Raw genomic sequence first — 7,830 nt, forward strand, 5'->3', positions numbered from 1 at the left:
TTGCAGTCCATAGCGTGTGATTATCTTTCATTCTCCCATTCATTCCTTCCATTTCTTTCGCAGCTTGCATTCGTTCCCTTTCATTCATTCAAAAACGTTCGCGCGGAGGGTCGGCGGAGCTAGGGGGGGGAGGGGAGGGGTGAGGGTGAGAACCCTTCTCCCCCTCCTTTCCCACGCTGAGTTGAGTGTTGGCTGTCTGACTAATGCTGGGGTCACACATTCACGTATCACGACGGCGTATGCCCACGTATGTGGATCTTGGGCATCATCGCGGTGAAATGACCTTGAACAGCTGGTAAACAGGACACGGGCTACCGGACGTAAAGCCAGCGACGTAAATTGCGCCGCAAATGTACGCGCAAAGAAAGCAAGGTCGGACGTCTACCTGGAACTTACGCCGATTAACTTCACGTCAAGACCACGCCCACCGTTGTGGGGCTGTGCTGTTGCCAGGGGTATGAGCACATTACTACAGTTTTTAATTTTTTTTTTTATTCTGTTTGAATCCGCGAAAGACATCTACAACACAGCTGAATATTACAGTTGAAAATTATATGCACACAAAATCGAGATTTATTATCATTGAGAGAGAGAGAGAGAGAGAGAGAGAGAGAGAGAGAGAGAGAGAGAGAGATTTACCAAGATATATACTTTCTAATTTTCTAATTGTACAACAAAAACATTTCAGTAGACGCAATTAGAATAATGGTTGTAAATGAGCACATCACTGATTATATATTAACCCCATTTCTGAATGATATTTATAGCAATAACCAAGTAACCAGTCGACAAGGAATACAATACGTAGTTTAGGAATTATGATTTATGAACGCTTTGGGAGCTCTTATAAGATTAGCACTAGAATGTCTTGCTTCGATTTTACCATTCAGACATACACTTAGACTTATAAAACTGTTGACTATGGGCGATTTATATATAAGCGATATAGAATAACATCTAATAACTTATCAAACATTCTTAAAAATAAATAGGAATTCTACCTATTCAAGATAATATTTTTTTAGATGTATATAAGAATTCCTCTTAGATATTTACATTATTTGTTACACCATTATTGTAAGACTGCTATTCAGAAGAAATAAATATCTTCGTCACTTCCATAATCTGAGAATACCGTGTTACCGGGAAAGTGTTCGTGTGTGTGTGTGTGTGAAAGTTATTCTAGCAGATTATACTATACGTTTGCTGTTTTGCTGTCTACAAGTGAAGTCTTTTGTTATTTTTGGCCTAAGCAGTAAAGGTTATTTCAAAAAAGGACTACTCGACCATCCTAACAATTGTCTTCGTCAGAAATTTCCCCAGTATTTTTATATTCGTTATCCATTTCCCACTCGCCTTTTATTGAAACCTTGTCTCCATATTCTGAATCGTGATCAGCCACCTGAAACACAGAGAAACAGCCCCTGGGCTATGAAGCCATTAGTCCTGCTCCCACACAAATGGTTCGCACTGCATGGGTCCATATAAGTACTCGTCCAACCCGGGATTATTCATAGCCTAAAGGAAACCTTACCAATAACACCAGGCCCCAACTCCTCTACTGTTTCCTGCGTTGCTAATCATAAATTAATTTCTTACTGGAGCAGGTGTGACAGACGACGTATAGGCGGTAGATGCCGGAATCCTGTTGACGAAAATGACCCGGTTGTTGATTTCTGGTTGAGATTTGTGTACCGGAACGCTGAAATACTACCTTGGGATTCCTGTATCCCTCTGACAGATTCCAATTCATTGTTTGATTGATTATAGCGGTCAAAAGTCAGGAGAAAGTGGAAATCGTATTAGGAGCCAGTGCTAAAGAATTATTCCAAAATCCGCCATTGTCAATGAAAGAATAACTGAGACCGTCAGGTCTTGGGATAATCCTGTGGCCATATTTTCAAGTTGATTTTCCAACAGATGACCCGAGGGCGCCGACCTGACCTTTTATACCACGCTACAGCGTTGCCATGTCGTACAGGGTTGTAAATGTGTGAATCGGTTTCGCCGTAGGCTGCAGCGCAATTAGGAGGCCCACGTGCTTCGCGGCGGAAAGAAAACAACGACGGCGAACAATGCAGGTGACCCTAGCGCGTACCCCGCAGCAGTCACCGTGGGTCCCATGTGCAATGCCTGGAGCTACGTCAGGAGACATTTGGCGTGACCACCCACGACTTGTTTTGAACATTTCAAAACTGGAGTGGGCTACGGCGCCCTAGTGGGCGGAGCTTAGCACCCGGACGACACGTCGCCGTACGTTTACGATTTTACGTGTGTTTTACGTTACATTTACGGTTTACTGACGTGAGCTGTTGCCAACTACCAATTTCCGCTCATGCGTGGCCGTGCGTGCGTTGATACGTGAATGTGTGACCTTAGCATAAGGGTCTTGGAATGTGGCCTTGGGCCTTGCGCGCTGAGCCTTGCTAAGGGTATGGAGCCTTGAGCCCTTATTCACATCTCTCTCTCGCCTCGCCTGTTGGCTGGCTGCCAGCTCCCATGTCCCCTCCCGCCCCACCCCCCCCCCCCCCTGCTAGCGAGCGGGTAGGGGAGTGTGGGACCGGGTGTTGCTCCTCCCTCCCCGGAGGGGGTGGGTATCCCCCTCCCCCTCCGTGGAGGGGTCTTCTGGAGTGCTCACCGGCCCCCGAGAGAGAGGGACTTGGTACGATCGATAGCCAGGCAGGCGAGAGCGAAAGGGAAAGTTTTTAAATGTCCAGAGGTGACAGTTAGTCTCCGTTCGTCTCTCTCCTACTCCGTCCGATTCGCTGTCTGGACTCGAGTTATTTTGTTATCATTATTTATTGTTACATTACGTTTTAGTTATTTATTAATTAGTTTATTGTTTTCCCTTTTTTCCTATTTGATTTTTACTTTATTGAGTTAGTTTTGTATAGTAATAGATATAATGCCAATCACTCGAATGTAGCCCTTTAGCCAATGTCGATTGTTGGGAGAAGTTGTGCTTCTCCCTTCGTCTTCCCTCCCTCCAATGCACCGCGATTCTCCTCCCTCCCTTGAGTCCCGTTGCTTCTACGTTTGCTCTTGATTTGCTTGTTTTTATAAACGCTATTATTTAATATTATTTCCCTTTCTCAACTATTTGTTCTTATTGCATTTATTTATTATGCTTATTTTTTTTATGCTTGTCTTTTTCCTAGTCCTCGTCATTATCTGAGTCATTGTCCGAGTCATTATTGTCATTATTATTTCTATATACGTATATTGGGTCAGGAATTCCTTCTTGCATCAGTCGTGATAGTCTGCGCCACCAAAAATGCTGAGAGTATTCTTCGTCATCTAGAGAAATGAGACTGTCAGTCGTTAGATCTTCGTCCTGTTCTGATAGTGTTTGCCAGACTCGATCTGCCAGTCGATACTGCCGGAAGTTTATCGCTTCCATGCCATATCTGACATGGAGCTCTTCCAGTGCATCTCCTCCCAGGTCTCGTCTATCGCGTCCATCTATCCAGCACAGAATTCCGTTCTGAAATTGTTGCAGCGTTCGTCTGTGTGTCTTATTCATTAAGCATGTCGGAACGAATGGGGAGATTCCAAATGCTGGCCTAATGAGGGCCTTATAAAGGTGCGCTTTGGTCTTCGGTCTAAGTTTTCCAAATCGTGCCAATTTGGCCTTGGTTGCTCTAGCACTTCTGATCTTTTGCCTGATGTGCATAGCCATCCCGCATCTGGTCAGTGTGAGTCCAAGCACCTTAGCTCTATTGGCGAACGGTATTGGTCTATTGTCAACTATTACGTCGCTGGGCCTCTTGGCCGAGACCGATAGTAAAGTGAATTTGTCCTGATTAGTTTTAATTTTCCATTGTTTCTCGAAATTATTTAGTTCTTCAATATGCTGTCTCGTCCTTAAGGCCAGCCTTTGTCTGCTTCTGTCATTAGTCATGATCACCTGCGTCACATCGTCTGCGAATATTAAATTAGCACATCCCTCCCTCCCTTGAGGCATGTCATGTGTGTAAAATATATACAGCGTCGGTGAGAGAACGGAGCCCTGTGGGACCCCGCTTCCCAGCGTGAATGTGTCTGAAACCTGTCCTTCAAATTTAATGTCGTTCAGTCTGTTGTCCAGGAAATTGCAAAGAACTCGAGTCATTATGTCTGGTAGGTCAGTATTTATTATCTTAAATTTTAGTCCGTCATGCCAGACTTTATCAAAAGCCTTCGAGACGTCTCGACAAACGATGTTTGCCCTGCCTCTCCGGCTCTGATTCAGTGCTAGCATTTCGTTAAGCGTCGCAATTGCTGTCTGGGTCCCCCTCTCCCTCCTGAATCCAAATTGATACTTGGGGAAAATGTCGTTGTCTTCGCAATACGTATTCAGTCTGTTCTTCAACAAAGTCTCCAGTATCTTCCCGGGCACTTCCAAGAGAGTAATTGGTCTATATTTAAGTGGGTCCTGTGTGTTATTTAAATCTTTTGAAAACAATGTCATTCGTCCTCTCTTGAACATGTCCGGGAAGTATCCAATACTCAGTGACATATTATTAATATTATTTAAATCTTGCAGTGCTATCATTGGCAATTTGGAGATTATCATTTTATTAATACCAGAAATTCCTGGAGCCTTGTTGCTGAACTTTCTTATTACGTTAATAATGTCGTTGACTTCAAATTTGCACGTGAGGTAATTGTCATCTCTGAGTCGCGTCAAGTCGGTAAATTCGTACAGCGTTAGTCGGTCCCTTTGTGCTTGAAGATGTTCCAGCACCCGTGCCTCATTTATTGCGTCAAACTGTCTGTTGTCTTCGGGAGTTATCTGAAAAACTTTTTCCCATACCTCTTTCATTAGTCTTACTTTCTCGTCACTTTCTATTATCTTTTCCCCATTACTGTTCAATAAGTAGTCACATTGTCTGTTTGTCTTGCCCATCAGTCTTTTTATATCCCTCCAAAATTTAACAACATTCGAATGGTCGTCATATTTTAATTGCACCTTATTAATGGTCTCGTCCCAAAAGTCATTTTGCAATCTTTTAAACTCGTCAAACAGTAAATCTTGTATATAAAGTATTATGTCCTTCAGTCGTCTTGTGTATCCAAAGTTATCTGTATATCTTTTAATTTCAGAATAATGTCTTTGTAATAGATTGAGAGCGTCACTTCTCTTCGGCCCCGGGTTAAAATTTATTATTTTTCTCGGTACCGTAGATTCGATGGCGCTCCCAATATTCGTGAACCAGTATCGCAGTCTGTCGTCAATTTCGTCTTTTGTCTTTCCCTCCGTGTCATTTATGTCTATATTGTCGTAATGTCCGCTTACGCGCAATTTAAAATTGTCCCAGTCGGCGCTATTATAGTCGTTAATCGTGCGGGGGTCAGTCTTTATTGGGGCTGTTGATAATGTGATAATTAATGGTAGGTGATCTGATGTCGTCACTTCTCCTCTTTTTGCTGTCATATTTAAGCAGGCATGCCTGTTTCCTAATATAATGTCCGGGCGTCCTTTGCTGCTCACCATTGTTGAGAAGTCTGGTCCTAAAAACTTTAATTTGTCCCCTGTTATGAATCTACCCAGTATTTCCCCACGTCGGTTAGAGTCAGCCGTCGCTATTGTCGGGTGTCTGGCGTTTATGTCTCCTATCAAATAAGTTGGCTCTCGCCTCTGTGAAACAGTATTGAAGTCCTGCTGGTATATGTAATTACGTCTGCATGGTATATATGTCGTAACAATACTGACTGGTCCTATGTTCGTCTCTAGGTTGATTCCCACCGTGTCTTCCGTGAAGCCTGTCATTAGTCTGTGTTTAATCTGGTGTTTGACTGCTACAGCTACCCCAGCGTGGTCCTCCCCATCTGTGTTTTTCTGATACACTCGGTATCCAAAAAACTTAATGGGGGAATCATCTGTTGTCCCTGTAGCATTCAGAAGAATTATGTCTGGGTCCAGGTGTCGGAATTCATTGTACAGCTCTCTATGTCGACTTTTTGTCAATTTAATCACATTGATCTGAATTAATTTTATAGTGTTAAGCATGAATATGAATTAAGAAAATTACTATAGATAGATTCAGACATAGAGGGCTGTATCTTAGTCTCTGTCGTTACTTATTATTTCGTTAATTTCCTTTTCATTATCTGTGGAGAACTCGATAGATGAGTAGGGTACTTGGTTATGCAGTATTAGTCCGTGTAGCTTCTCCCTCAATTGGTCATGTGGAATGGTGACCCCCGTGTATGCGATACACTCTCCCCTAATGTAGTGGTCGATTACCACATTTTTCCCACCGTCGGTGTTGATGTCTAATTTGTCATTCCATTGTTTTGGGTATACTATCTGAAGTCTGCATTTGATTATGTCTGTCTTGTCTTGTGTTATGAATTGAGGTTGTGGTGGTGTAAATGTATTTCCAGCTGTTTGTTCTTTGTGTTGTCTCTTCTTTTTTGAAATTTCCTCTTTTGTTTCGTCCTCGCTTTCCGAGGTTCTCTCAGCTGGCCTTTTTTGGGGTATAATTGTCTCGTCCATTTTTGTCGTCGGTGTGTGCTCGCTTGTTGATGGTGTGTGTGTGTGTGTGTGTGTGGTGTGTCGGGGTGGCTCGTCTGCTTCGTGTGTGTTGGTTGTGATTGGATTGGTGTTGTTGTTTCTGGTTGTGTTTGTGTATTGACTATGTTCGCTAGTTTTGAAATTATTTGTTGGCCGCTGGCCATTTGCGGGATTTTAACTTGGGGGAGATTATTTTCTTTATTAAATTGTTAATAGCTAACTGGTAGGTCCCCGGTACCGCCAGATCTTGCATCGCAGCAAAAATGTGTGCGTTGTAGATGTGAAATAATTGTGAGTTGAGTGGCTGGGGGTGTGATTGTGTGGGTGTAGGTGTTGTGTTACTCTGTGTTGTGGTGTTGGGTGTAGTTGTGGCTGTGTTAGACTTCAGTGCTGCACTGTATGTCATGTTAGTTATGTGTGTATCTAGCGTGTTTCTAGCGTTTTCCAGCGTTTTTGTGGCTTCTGCCTGTCTTGTTTCTTCTTCTTTTTGCTTTCTTAAATTCAATCTGACTGGGCACGTTCTGTCCAGGGCGGCATGTCCTCCATCACAGTGGATGCATCGTAGTGGGTTGCTGCACTCGGCAGCGAAGTGACCAACCTGACTGCACTTAATGCACGTTTTCTGCCTCGGTTTGGAGCACTGTTTTACTAGATGGGTGTAAGAGAGGCAGTTGTGGCAGTGTGGTATGGGTGTGCTTCTCTCCTTTTGCACTTGGTGTGCAGGGATGGATTGATGGCAGATAATCAATCCATCTCTCAGTGCCTTGAGGGCCATATCTCTAGTTTTAAAAACTACTTTAATTGTTTTATTCTTGGCATCTTCTATATTTTTATTTAAGACAGAGACATCCTCTACCTTGGCCCATGCCTGTCTCTCTTCGATAGTGGCCGCTTTCTCCTTGTCGTTAAAATTGTCCGCATGTTTATCTACATATTTTAGGACTACTGTCCTAAGCCCCCTCTCCCCTGGTGGTGGAACAATATCGAGTTTCTCCCTGCTGAAACGGTTGACTACCTTTTCCCCAAGCACTTTGTCAATATCCTCCTCCCTTACGACGATAAAGATTGCATTTTTGTACCCCTGGTTTACTCTAAAGATATCAAGTTTCAATTCCCCTGCTAATTCGTATATTTTCTTCTTTCCCTCTTCAAACTTCCCTCCCCCCCGGTCAATGATCTTAACGGAAGGCATCCTTCCTCTCGTGTTTTTTTAAAAATTTCTACATGAAATGAGTGATGATGATATGGTGGTGCTTGTCATTGATTTTTGCTTATACTTGTTTTTCCTGGTAAACCAGGGATGGTGATGAGGTGGTGATGATGATGGTAAT

This window comes from Macrobrachium nipponense, chromosome 6, assembly GCF_015104395.2.
Source record: "Macrobrachium nipponense isolate FS-2020 chromosome 6, ASM1510439v2, whole genome shotgun sequence".
Lineage (NCBI taxonomy): Eukaryota > Metazoa > Arthropoda > Malacostraca > Decapoda > Palaemonidae > Macrobrachium > Macrobrachium nipponense.